This window comes from Macrobrachium nipponense, chromosome 6, assembly GCF_015104395.2.
Source record: "Macrobrachium nipponense isolate FS-2020 chromosome 6, ASM1510439v2, whole genome shotgun sequence".
Lineage (NCBI taxonomy): Eukaryota > Metazoa > Arthropoda > Malacostraca > Decapoda > Palaemonidae > Macrobrachium > Macrobrachium nipponense.
The window spans coordinates 113,663,998-113,678,498 of record NC_061108.1 but is presented as its reverse complement, the minus strand read 5'-3'; the positions used below and the strand labels follow the sequence as shown (position 1 = coordinate 113,678,498).

The 14,501-nt window shown below is 36.8% G+C and overlaps 1 protein-coding gene across 4 annotated transcripts in view; it reads left to right on the top strand.

Annotated features, from left to right (window-relative positions):
- LOC135216918 (prickle planar cell polarity protein 3-like) overlaps positions 1-14,501 on the top strand; it is a 597,661-nt gene that overhangs the window by 204,307 nt on the left and 378,853 nt on the right. The window lies entirely within an intron of this gene.

Sequence of the window (14,501 nt, the reverse complement as noted above, 5' to 3'; positions counted from 1 at the left end):
TCAGGTAGGATGTGCTGCTTAATTTAAAGGAATTTTAAAGTAGGATTTGTAACATATGTAATTAAAATTGGGATTACCAGTAGATATGAATAAAATATATTGAAACTTGGGGTAGTGAAAAGATGCACTGGCATAGACACAGACCCCATCAAGTTGTTTTGTACTGGTAAAACGCTCCTCAATCACAAATACGATGGAACTGAACTATGGAGAAATATTAAAGTGTTTGCGAATATCTTTGTGTGGAGATTAATATTAAGTATATTTCTTAAGAAGTGTAACGCTCTCTCTCTCTCTCTCTCTCCTCCTCCTTCTGCTCTCTCGTCTCTCTCTCCTCCGTCTCTCTCTCTCTCTCTCTCTCTCTCTCTCTCTCTCTCTCTCAGCATTTGCGTTGATCGTTCCTGTAACTGACTTCTTGAGTTAATTTGTGAAATGTTGCCAGGAAACATCATCTGAGATTTAGTCTGATTTTTTTGCCTGGGAAAATAATCCTCTTCTTTGGATATGACTTATGAACTCTGCTGTAAGCCTTGTTTTGTATCCTCCCTTCTCTTCATCCTCTCTTTATAATACATTCATCCGTCAAGAACTTGCAAGGTCATCTTCGTGGACATGTTTTTCCTCCTTATCTTTCCTATCCGTGTTTCATGATTTAAAGTTACTTTCATCTCTATTTTATCACATTGTATTTCTTTTATTTTGAGTAACACTAATGAATAATAATAACCTATTTTTTTCACTCATTTTTCCCTTCATCTCTCAGTATTTCTCTACGTCGTTCACAGAGAGCTCATGCGCTGTCATCAGCGAAAAATAATTATCGACCATGAAGCTAAGCGCATCATCTCAATCTGGATGTCATTTGCTCTTATTCCGTTTAATCGTTTCAGTTCTGCTTCGTCTATCAGCGTTTCCTGTGGTATTATTAATATTTAATCTCATTACGTTGAAATAGTTGTCCTTCATAATCAGTTCACTCGGTTGATAATATCTAGCTTCATCTGAATTGGTCTCTTGCACTTTCGTTTGAAGGTAATCAAAGGTTACCTCCAACGTATTAACTTCTTCATAGTCGATATGACTTTGATTTACGCTAGAGCTTAGAGCTAAAGGGTCCTGCGACGTCTAAGATAAGAGTGTGATTTAATATTGTTCGGCGGGTCATTTGATTCCAGTCATGCTCCAGAACCTACTCAATACCAGTGGCTGTACAAGAGATCGAAAGTAGTCGGGATCCAATGACATTTTATCCTCCCTCTTTAAACGTCAATTCTTTGCATGTCATGTTTATGGTACGGCATCGTCTCTCCTCTTTGAGGAAACGTACTTTGCAAGCTCATGGCCTGTCTGTTGTTTTGTTTGAATATTTGCATAACAAAAACGTAGTCGTAATGAAAATGTTGCTCAAACGTTATATTCCATTCTCTTAAATTTGAAGTCATCTCTGATAGTCGCTCCAAGAGCAAACATTTCGTTCCCGAAGGTAATTATAAGTACGATACATTATTGGATAACTTTAATTTATCTAACCAATCATAATTCACTCATTTATCATTGGAAATATCATCTAATACCCAAAAACGAATATACCCACGGTACATACACTTGTCTTCCGTAGAACTCTCTCATGTTAGATTTGGGTGCTCTTAATGTCGAGTAGTGGAAATGACCTCTCTCTCTCTCTCTCTCTCTCTCTCTCTCTCTCTCTCTCTCTCTCTCTCTCTCTCTCTCTCTCTCTCTCTCTCTCTCGTATATCAATTAATTTTGTTTAATTTTGTTCAAATTAAGAAGAAACGATCTTTTTGCATAATTACACCAACTAGGGATTTTCTTCCTTGTCGCCGTACTTTTTGGCTTTAAATTAGAAGGAATTTAGTAAATTTCATACTAAGATATATAAAAAATTTTTACGAAAAATCTCAAAAAGTGCACCACTAGGAATTTTTATGCAAAATGGCTCTACTGAAACGTTTTATCGCAGATGATCAAAGCATGAATGGATAACGGATTGTTTAATTTGGATAGTGATAAGTTGCCTTTGTGACCGTATGTAGGAACTGGCAAAGGGGTTGTAAAGTTATTATGAAAGTCAGTGCATAGTAGCCTGCAGCTGATCCCAAAAACATAACGTGATCGAAAGTGGGTCAGTGCAAGACGGGTATTGCCAACTCAGTGAGTCAGTTAGAGGCCCTTTGCACGAAAAGTTTCGGAAAAGCGCTCATTTCAAGAGGGATTTTGAGTCGGTATATGTTTCAAGTATTATTTTGATGATTTAGTTTCTATTATATGTTTAAAACCAGTACTAATATACTTGTTCTTCTTATTTTTTCAGGTAAGACTGACTACTCTTCTTAAGGCTGTAGGTTTCTCCATTGCGGTAAGAAATGTTCTAAATGACGTTTTTTTTTTTTTTTTTTTTTTTTTTTTTTTTTTTTTTTTTTACAAAATGAAATATTTTTATAAGATATAACCTCTTGTGTATAGCTTTCAGTTTCATTTTATTGGGTTAAGTATCAAGCTTATTCTTCCTTGTGTCACGTATGGTTACACATTCCTCATTTTATGCGATGATAAATTTAATTTGAGGGAAAAGTCGTTTCCTGTTAATGGTCGTTGGATGACTTAACAAAATTCCTGCATGTCATTTGGCTGTTACATGGATGTAAGTTGATTACAGAGTACGACCTGGGTAATTGAGTTAGCGATAGGGGCTGCTGCATTAAACTTCATTTAATTTTAGAACAGAAAATAAATTGGAGGAACGCCATATCGCGAGCTTTTTTTTTATTTTTCTCGAGTTCAGTTTTATATAATTTTTAGAGTAACTTCCTTTGGAATTGTTTGTAGAGACGCCACGTATAAGAATAACCCTTCTAATTAATTACATCAAAATTTGTTTTTAATTATACGAATCGGACATAATACGAATTCTAAGCCAATGCCACGGCAAGGGATGCGAACACCGCGGAGCGATGAGGGAAAAGTTACAGTCGTCCAAATACCGTGGCAGTGTTGATGTATATGAGAGTAAGCTATGTACCAAAACGGCCTCTAGTGATAAAGGCTGGGGTTTTTCTTTCATCTCTTATGTCATCATTTTATCAGGTCTTTTCGTAGCTCAAGAGATGGAGTCCAACGACTTATGATGATTGTAAGGCAAAGGTTGAAGAAATATTGCTATTATTATGGTGCAATTGCCATCACTGCTCATAGTGTGCACATAACTTCTATCCTGTAACCTGCCCTTACAGACCTTTCAGACCATTTACCCAGACTTTAGTGCTGGCCACTTTATTCCCAATAACTTTGCCGTAGTGTTGAGCACATCCATCTTTGTATATCTTCTTGAAATAGTATTTTTGGAATTTCCCTACTGTGGGGTATCTAGATGATCTCCACATGCCTCACTTGGTGATACTTGTGTATCCCAGAAATGTTTTTCAATCAGAAGTAATCATGTTCTTTAGTCTCTTGACTCGATGTGCACTTGTAGGCCACCCTCCACACCATAAAACAAAGTAGTAGATGCACGCCTTGAAAATATGAATTATGCGTTAGTTTAAACGTTCACTTTTTAAAACGAGGGTAGTTCCTCATTAGACGAGTGGGTTACACTCACCTATCAATCTGATAGCGTGAATTTCGATATAATGTGGTTCGGATCCCACAATCAGCTGTAGGTCCCATTGCTAAGTAACCAACTGGTTCCTAGCCACGTCAATAAAAATCTAATCCTTCGGGCCAGCCCAAGGAGAGCTGTCTGGTTAAACTAAGAAACTTAACTTTTTAACAAAGGCATATAGATATTTCTTAATTCAAGCTAAGGTTGAAGGTCATTCAACTCACCATCCAGCCATCCAGGTAAAAATCCAATTCTGATCCACTTGTTGCTAAACAGCAACCGTCTTTAGGGCTAATGATAGTGAAAGAGGTTTTGCAAATTTGCAGTGTAACATTAGGCAGCAGACGAAAGGTCATTGAGCAGCAAAATGTAGAGTGGATATGAGTATGGCTATAGACATGCAACCCAGAGCACTTTCGAAATGGTGAAGGAAGTAGGTGTTGCACAGTGACTGCAACGGCAAAGGAATTCTTGGCTGATTTATGTAAGTGAACTCAGATGAGTAGACGCTCTCTTTTGCACTTTATCCTGCTTCGTGTAGCTGAACAAAAGTCTACCATTCGGATGAGGTTTTTTTTTTATTCTTGTCAGTTTGCTTATAGTGTTTATCAGTTTAATTCAGTATGGCAAGGTTGATAGTATTGGGAGCAGTGACAAACAAAAGCGGGCTACCAGTTAAGTGGAAAGTTCCCATTTGTTCTACTGACATGCCAGTTAATTCTCTAAACGCTTATGGTAACAAAAGCAGTGTTAATCTGACAATTCATCTTATGTCTGCAACAAAACCAATTTTATAATAAAAGATGGCCCCGTTTTGTAATTTTTTGTGACTGGGAAACTTTTCTTTGACAGTAATCCTTAGTGACTATTAATGCCTATTTTATTCTTGTTTCACTATTTAAACAATTCTGCGAGGAAATATTTATTTGCACCTTATTTCTTGTTAAAAACCAGTATAATTTCAGTGATTTCCTGATGTATCCTTGGTTTGAATTTGTTTATGTCTGTATGTATTGACGACACACGTCATACTGAATTCTATAAACAAGTGAAAAAATCTCTCGGCCACTGTCCATGAAATTCTCAGCCACGGACGGTGGTGGCCTGTGTGTGTGTGTGTGGGGGGGGGGGGTCACAATAGCAGTGCCAGACGCACGATCATGGCTGAATTTTACCATAAATAAATAAAATAAAAAAACTAATGAGGCTAGAGAGCTGTACTTTGTTATTGGATGATCGGAGGGTGAGTGATAATAAACCAAATTTGCATCCTTTCCGCCTCAGTAGGTTTTAAGATCTGAGGGAGGACACACAAACAGGCATTTCAGTCGTTTCCTTTTCAGAAAAATAAAAACGAGTTGGCATTTATTTATGCAGTACATTTAGTAGGTAATGTTACATCGAGTTCGTGAGATTTTGTTATAGATTGCAAGATTAAATGACTAGCAGGCTGGTGATGAAGGCTAGCTTAATATATCTAAAGAATTAGCATATCTATGTCTTTCCGATTTAATTTCTGCCTGATTTTTATGATAAGCGACGTTTCTCCCAGAATTTTGGTTAAAGATTGAGAAAAAGCAATACTTCTTAGTAAATGCATATTTATGTGACATTTGTAAGTATAGGTACAGATAGTTTTATTTTCTTGCGGTGAACAGGGCTGCAAACTGGTGATGAAAATGGAGGCGAAGAGGGGAGAGTTTGAGTATTTCTCTTTAGGTAAAATATTCTCTAATAGAGACTTGAAATAGAATGACCATCATCAGCAACGTGTTGTTAATAGTGGCTCTGACATCACTGGTTATCAGAACGTTTAACGTTCTCAAAGATAGGATTTCCCCGTTTATTTACGTAAAATCAAGATTTGAAATGTCAGTGGTTATCATTCTAGTTCTTCTGTCTTAAAGAAAATTTGTCATCATTATAGTATGTTTTGAACGAAATCTTGATTTCTTCGCCAAACAGGACATAAAATACACTGTTCGTGCGCGCCCCCAAATGGAAGAAAATGTGACGGGGTTACGTAACCTGAGTAAGTTTATCCCTTCCGTTGCTAGGAAGTCACATAACTGTTTACCTCTTGGAAGCTCTGGTTATACTTGCTGTGACTCAAATGATAGTTGTGATCCTTTGTTTTTAATATTTACCTTGAGAAGTTGTATTTGTTTACAGTGAATGATTTGATTACTTGTAATAAGTAATTATTTTCATGCTGCCTTTATCATGATAAGTATCATATTTCATAACCGTTTTGGGTTTCTTTACTTGCTTATCATATTTTATGATTATTATTTATGAGGTCTCTCGTAGCCTTCAGATCGCTTCGATATTTCGGATATGGCGGCAATGACCGTCGGTTTTAACATCTTATTCACGCGATGAACATTCAGTCGTTGGCTGAGTTTTTTCCATGCAGGTGATCCTTCGTCATATTCTGGGGGCAGGAAAGTCTTGCTTATGAATTATATTATGAATAGCTTGAAAGCTCTTTCATATTTTGCTCGTTTTTCCAGTTTCGTATATTTACACAATTGCACATATCATTCATTGGATACAATTGTTAAAAAAATACGTAAGTACTATTGCTCACCAGCACCAACTTATTAGTCCCTTACCGACGAAGTCGTCGGCGAGGATGATGTTTTCGTCTCCGTTTACTGCCTGTCTGTCAGTCAATGTATGCTGCCATGCTTACGATGTCATCACAGTTCCTACACATTTGTTGGGATGTCAGTTAAACTTGGTACAAGCAAAGTCCGAGTAACCGCGTATAACCCGGTATTTATCCACTTATGTCAAAGTCCAGGGTAAACTCATGCTAAGTAAAGTGAACGGCCGCAAAAAGATATCGTTTATTAATACGTATAATTTATTGACCACACCATAGACATGGATGTATATAATACTTTAATCTTCGAAGGGCTATAGTAGATTCACATCAACCGTGCATTTGATGTCTAGGCCAGTCCCTTACGACGCTCCTGATTGGCTGTTGATAAGCCAGTCACAGGGCTGGAAACTCTCAGTCTCTCTCGAGAGTTCACATAGGCAGGATGTATGTTCCACGTCTCCTGAGGGATACTTTTGAAAGACGTATCCCAATCAGGAGCGTCGTAAGGGACTGGCACAGACGTCACATGCACGGTTGATGTGAATCTACTATAGTACTAAAGACGGCTTCCTCAAGGAGCTTTCACCATGTTTAGTACTAGCACCTCGGAGTAGGTTATAAGGTTGGATACATACCGGTTTAAAACCCAGAAGTGCATCGAGCAAGTGGACGGCTGCCTGAACACCAATGAGACTCAAACTCAAGACGACATCACAACTCCTAAAACTCTTAGTGCAGTAAATTCCAAAACTGAATTGACAAATTTCAGAGGATTTCGTTCTAAATTCACTAACTGGCAACTACAACTCGTAGCTGAAAAAAAAATTTTTTCTACAGAGAAAGCTCTATCAAGCAAAATAAAGCTAACATATGATGCACAAATATCAAATCTATGATATTTATAACAATCATAAGAAAAAATTACGGTAATAGTAATTATTTTAAAGTATAGTAATTACTTCAAACTATAGAAACGAAACAATTTGAAATTTTCGTTCAACACAGGATGACCAACATTACAAATGTATATTTCGAGCAATGTGGAAACAAATATTTAATATCATAGTGTATTATCAATTATTTTAGCGAAGATGTTTAAAACCATGCAAGTATCAATAGAATGTTAAGGGAAAATCTCCGCGACATTCAATAGAGAAGTTGGGTGTGGTTGGTAGTTCTGATTCTAGCTTCTAGGACCGAGCCTAAAACACCATCTTCGAGAAAGGCTCTAACTGCTGCTGCTACCTTCAGGTGACTAGGCCTAGTCCCGAGCATTGCAAGGCTTACAATGCAGGGCCACTGTCTGTTATTTAGGCAAAGATAGAACCTTTAGGACCGATACCAGGACCTGTCCTTGCACCTGGGAAACAGACTCGCTATACAAAAAATCAGAAAGACGGTCGCAAGCAACCAGAACACCCGTAATATCACCACCTGGTTAAGTAGGGAGACGACAGACCCTAACAACCCCTCCCCCCCCTCTACATCTACCTCTACCTCTACCCACAATACTAACTCCACCTTTTTCACTTCAATCTTTTACCTCAAATCTTCGAATCATATCCCAACCGTGAAATTTAAGACTGAATTTGCGTATGTGGGCGTATCATAAGAGAGTGATATCATCCAAATTCATATTTCCACGGACAACCAGTAATCGTTCATTCCTACATTCATACACACACACACTATATATATATATATATATATATATATATATATATATATATATATATATATATATATATATATATAAAGAAGCACCCGAGCATGACCAATAGGCCTAGTGCTTGCTTGATTCTTAAAACAGACCTCTGGTTATTCCTGACTAGATAAAAAGGTCCTGAGAGAGAGAGAGAGAGAGAGAGAGAGAGAGTAGAGAGAGAGAGAAGAGAGAGAGCATAAGAGGAGATACTCGAATTAAAATAATGCTCCGGATCGTATGGACAAGAATAGTCTCACTTCTGCATTGAAAAGAAAAAAAAGTGGAAATCTACGAAAGACGCAATTCCACATGCAAAAATTCGCACAATTGAGAAATTCGATGAAATTATTAACTAACAAGCTGGAAAATATATTTCCTTGATTCTTGAAATAGGCCTAACCATGTAACCAATGCTAAACGAGCATATAATTTGGATTTAGTTTTTTTTTTTACACCAACTTGTCTTATATTTCATTTAATCAGATGCTAAACTATTCTATGCTTTATCAAAAGAAATAATAACTTTCGATATAACGCTATAAAAGTAGAAAGTTAATTTACAAATATTAGGCAAATGCTTATGCACTCGGTTCCTGCTGCCACTCTATGGTGAACAATTGATATAACATTTTGAGAGCTGCAGATGTTTCTTGGGGAAAATTTTTTTTTCTTTTAATAAACAATTATTGAACTAACATTGATCATTCACTGGGGAAATACTTTCTGCGCTTAACAGTTAATCACTGATACGTATTATCAGATAAATAGGATGACAATAATTGAAATAAAATATACTAACTGGCAACCCCACGAGTTTCTAAAGAAGTACGATCAATTCTGAGATTTGTTGCTTCACTTCTGGAACTTACTGTACTGTCGGCCAAATAACTCATGGCACTGGCAGAGTTTCATAATTTTTCGTTCACCTGCCTGACGCACGATTCATGCCTTATTTATCGATTTTTCTTTTCAAAGATGGAAGAAATCATATGTAATGACGTTAAAAACAGTCACTGATATCTTTAGAACATTATGTTATGTTATTGTGAAAAACTGTTTTCCATATAGCAAAATTGACGCGAACGAAACGAAGTGATATAAAACATCATATCAAAACCATAGATATACATTACCAAATAGATAGGAGACACCTATCACTAGTAGTATCGCATAAACTTAGTCCTTAAATTATCATTTCAATATTAAGTTGAAGGTAGTTCAACTATTCCATTTGTTAAATTTTATAAAAAAAACATTGGAATCACACAAAATGCTATCAAATTTAAAAACAAAAAGACAAAAAAACGATAGCCTACCAGTGTGAACCAGGCGACCTCACTCTATTGCTTTTGATGTTATGTCATTTATCGGTCTAAGAAGCATCCCTCGATGAGCGAGAGACAATTATTGCACTGCATTCGGTGCAAGTTCCTGTTGGAGAGATATCAAGAAAGCTTAATAAACCGGAGAGACTCATACATAGATGAATCAAATTGTTTAAAGAACGGCAAAATATAGAACATGGGCCTAGAGGTGGAACACCTCAAAGCACCACAAGAGAGCAAGTCAATACAGTAGTGTAAACGTTGCTGAGCAACATTCATTTGTGAATTTTGAATTCTAGTGCATCGTCACGACATTGCTGAACCAGGAATCATGACTAGCTCTACGCTTATGACTGGTGTCTGATGAATACTTTAGATGGTGAGGAAGAGATTTTTAAATCTACACTTGAAATCTTTGATAGGTGTCTGATGAATAAGTCTAATGAATAAGCAAACGTATCTTTGATGGATGAGAGATTCAGTTAGGCTTACTTTTTCCTTATCGGTGGGAAAGTGAATACCACGGATAGGGAGGGAAACAGTTTCAATGATGCATGCATTTTTTTTTCTTCAAAACCTAAAGAAAACATTTTATTGGGAGATACTTTATTAACATCGGCCTAATCCCTCCATCACTCCTATACGTTACCTCCGCTCTCTTCTACGCTTTAGGCGACTCGATCCGACATCTCTCTACGAACTCCGTCGCGTGAAAGCATCAGTAATGATAACGGTTATTTTAACATTCCCAACACCGACAACGGACGCCTTAAAATGCATGTTTATAAGATATTTTCTGTTCAAAGAAACTTTATCTTTCATTCCCCAAAATATTTGCATACACTCTTGTTTCACCCTGTAGCCGTCAAAGAGCAACCCTTGATTAAAGCAATAGGTTTTTCTTGAAAAAAAAAAAAACAAATAAATAAATAAAAACTTATGAAATAGACTTAAACGAGAACGTCGCCTTTCATGTTTCTTAACCTTTCAGCTACTTATAATATGCTTATGGTAGTAGGTCTAGGTATACATGTGAAACTAATTTGAATTAATTTCTATTCAGAAGAAAGATCAACCTAAGAAAGCTTTAATGAAAGTAAGCCTTTCTAAATGTATTCGCCAGTTTTGACTCCCACGGCTTTCCAACGTGTCTAAATGAAAGGAATTCGATAAAAAATAAGACTGAATTATATACGTTTGATTTTTTATGATTGCTTTTTGACTTTGAATTGCTAGGTCTGAGTTAATTATGATAAGCAATTATGAAAAGGATAAGAAGAAAGGCGAACATGGCTAATAAAACAAGAATAACGGGAATAATCAAATAAAGCAGAGTAAATATATATATATATATATATATATATATATATATATATATATATATATATATATATATATATATTTTCGATTTAAATATTCATTTATATTACGTATCCGAGAGAGTATAATGCTGAAAATAGACCTAGGCTAATCATGGGTGAAAATCAGAAGTCCAGTTTAGGCCCACTAGATGTGTCATGCAAATTATTTTATTGGTCAAAGGACAAAATTAGTTTAATTAAACATCGTTTTCAAAGAATTTTAACGCCTTGATGTATTGCTTATCGGCTGTAGGAGACGAAATGACTACACCCCAGTGCAGTACGATACGTTGAGTCAAGACTCGAGCGGCAGCAAAGCCATTCTTCAAAATGCTTCTGTATGCTGTCACGAAGCTAGAGTTGAGAATAAAATTAGAAATCGTGGACCCATCGGTATATATTTTCCTTACTCTGCAAAGTAATTATCTTTAATACGTTGAATAAGTCTACTCTATTCTAATGCAATTTATTTCAAGTATAGCACCTTTGAAAGGAAATGTTATTTATTGTTAAGTAAATAATCTGGCTCCTGCATATGGCAATATTTCCATAACGAACAGTTAATTAAGAAACTACGCCAATTCTTCATTGGCCGTCTGTATTAAGAAACTACGCCAATTCTTCGTTGGCCGTCTGTACAAAGCTAGACCTTCGTGTATTGACTTGCATGAAGGGAGGTTATTATCCTCGGTGTCAGTCAATGTCTCTTTGACCATGAGTATATATATATTTCTCTTGTCTGTGCAATTCGTACTCGGTTAATGGCTTTCAGTCAAACTAACACTGAGGTAGACCATCATGAAAAGGGATACACGAAAGAATATCATACTTCCTTCTGATCATCAGTGTATGTCTGTCATGCCTACTTCTTCACCACACCAACATGGTTGTAGGGATCTAAGCCACACTTGTTATGTAATGAGGTGGACAAGCATGTATACTTATCAATGAAGGGAGGGTACCGTCTCATCTATGTGACTTTCAGTGTGTCTGCCTTTCTTAAATTGCCACCACATCTACGTGGGTGAAGGGGTCTAAGCCACGCTTGGAATAAATGGTTATAAAAACTCCTAAGTCACTCTCGAAACAAAAGTATCATGCTTAGGAAGATAATCCGTCTGTTTGACCACCTTTCCATCACACCCATTCCTGCATGGTTGGGAGATGGGCACAAATTCTTTTATGTCTGCTGGCGCCATCGAATCGTTAGGAAGGTGTCACACGAGTGTCTGTTCTGGCATCTCTTGGCATCTCTCCATCAAACTTTGCACCAAGTAAAAGATATCGAGTCACGCTTATTCATTAGACCGATTCCCGTGAAGGTGTAGGACTTCAGTTTTACCACAAATATTGCCGGCTTATTCAAAGCTTCTAAGTTACCTCAAGAGGTGCTTGTGTGACAACGCTTGTAGGTTAGAACAAGCACGGGTGAATTTTACCTACGTTACCGTAAAGTTTATTTTATGATCTCACCAGACCTTGATCTTCGCGTTTTGGTGTAGCAAGTCTAAGTTCACAGTGCATCATTGTCCGATTATTCCCAAGGGCAAAGATCAGTTAACGTCACGTCAAAGTAGACCAAAACGTTATCTGAATTGAAACGATTTTCACATTTAGAAACTAGGCAAGGACAGTGATAGTTTATATAGTGGGATTTTACGTACTGTATCCGTGAAAAATACCTTTCCCTGAGCTCAGGGAATTCTCAAGGCAATTTTTTTAATTAAAGAAGAAAGTTCTTCTTCAACACATAATGAAAGAAGCGAGGGAAATAGATTTGGACATTTTACATCAAATGCAACATTGCACTCTCGCTAAAGCAAAATGCTTCCTCGGGGACGTTTTCAATTCTGCAACAAAGCATTGTGTTGTCCCTTGTGGAAGATATGCCAAGGACGCATTTATGAATGTACGGTTGCTGTAATTTTATGCACGTGTTTGGCACTTCCGGAAGTCATTTATCCACAAAACAATGCCTTTGGTGACGTCCGTACCGCCATATCGGGGACGAGCGCTTGATGATAATCGTTGGGGGAGGGGGGGAGGGGGGATTGTAAGAGGCATCTTGTATGGATATTTTTGAGTAAGAATAAGTATTTGTTTGGTTAGATTTTAATTTATATCGGATGGCTTTGGGTTTTCGTATATATACTTGAATTTTTTTTTATTTTTACAAGTGAATGCGCGATGAAGTACTAACTTGACGAGCATATAATATTATCCGATTGATTAAATTACTTAGAATTCCCAAAAAGCGTAAAGGTCTGTGAGGACAACTTGCACTTCATATTTAAGACAAAAAATCACTAGGTATAAATCTTCATTAACCTTAATGATGTGACTTTTTTCATGATTAAATTGTAAACAACATTGGTTTTTCTATTTTTAAATTTTTTTATGGCATAGAGGTTATTGTTTCTTGGGTAATAGTGTAAGTTTAATTTATAATGCTAAGAAGTTTAGGGAGTCATTCTTCCTCGTTATCATAGCTATAACTATCTCTCTCTCTCTCTCTCTCTCTCTCTCTCTCTCTCTCTCTCTCTCTCTCTCTCTCTCTCTCTCTCTCTCTCTTTTAACCGTCTCGTTTACTTCGCAAAAACCAGAATGATTTCAGTCGAAAAAATGCGAGAATTGATGATTCCTGGGAAATTTATATTTGTTATCGAGCGCATGGCTGAACAGGATGGCACTGAGTGTTCTAAATTTATGTTCACAGGTAGTAGCACGTTATCATTAGTGTTGCCAAGTGTCTAGAGCAATTTTAGTTAATAAATTTGTTTTTCGTGTTTGGTAAATCAAAGTGATTAACCTGAAAATTCATAAATGTCACACTGAATCATGGTTTAGAACATTCAAAACTAAAGTATGTTTGCACATGAAGTTCAAGTGGCACCAATCACCACTACCCTTACATAACTGTAGAGCGTCCTGTTTCTAAAAATGATGATCTTCGTTCTACAAACTTCCATGTTAGGCGAAGTATTTACAGTCATTTATGAACAATAGTTTGATCACTGATTTCATATTTTTCTTGTTACTCCTGTTTTTGTCACGAAATTATAACGCTGAATACATGAAGTCCGCTATACAAGTAAACAATTGACTTTGCCCCTGTCTCACCTTCGTCATGTAGCCAACTCTTTGCAGCTGTTCGTCTGGTTAGGCCAAGATGAGCAAAGTTGTTTGCCGGCGAAAGAAGTAAATTTAAAGGCCATTGTTTACTGTTGAAACACTAACAAAGATTATCGCAGCTTACCTGGCTCGTAGCTGTTTAGCCTGACCGATGTGCGAACGTTTGTATCATTGCCGTTATTATTCAACATGAGCGAGCATCAGCATGCTAAGCCAAATTGCAAAGATAGCACCTGCTACGTTGTCTGTCTCTGTATATGGCCTTAAGCTGCAGTGAAGTATATTATTATCGTATTATTATTATTATTATTATTATTATTATTATTATTATTATTATTATTGTTGTTGTTGTGTTGTTGTTGTTGTTGTTGTTGTTGTTTTTGCTGCTGCGGTACCTCTATGTCATGAAACGCAAAGAGGTGCGCATTGCTATTCAAAGAAAAATATATAAATACATAAAGATCAACATGTCAGCAGCTCATGAAGTATATACAAAGCATTAGTTTAGAAATGCCATAGAAGTGAGCAATGTTGTACGGCACTTTGAAGTGACGCTTGGCTGCGTTTTAGGGAAGGTCGATAATTATGTTTGGTTTTAGAGTTAAAGAGAGCGGCCAAGCGGTTGTTTTGACCTCGCGGTTCATTAGCGTTGTCTGGTTTGTGTCTGGACAAGAAGAAGAAGAAGAAAAGAAGAAAGAGGAAGCAACAGGGTTACGCCCTAATCAGCACCATAGAATGGGTGAGA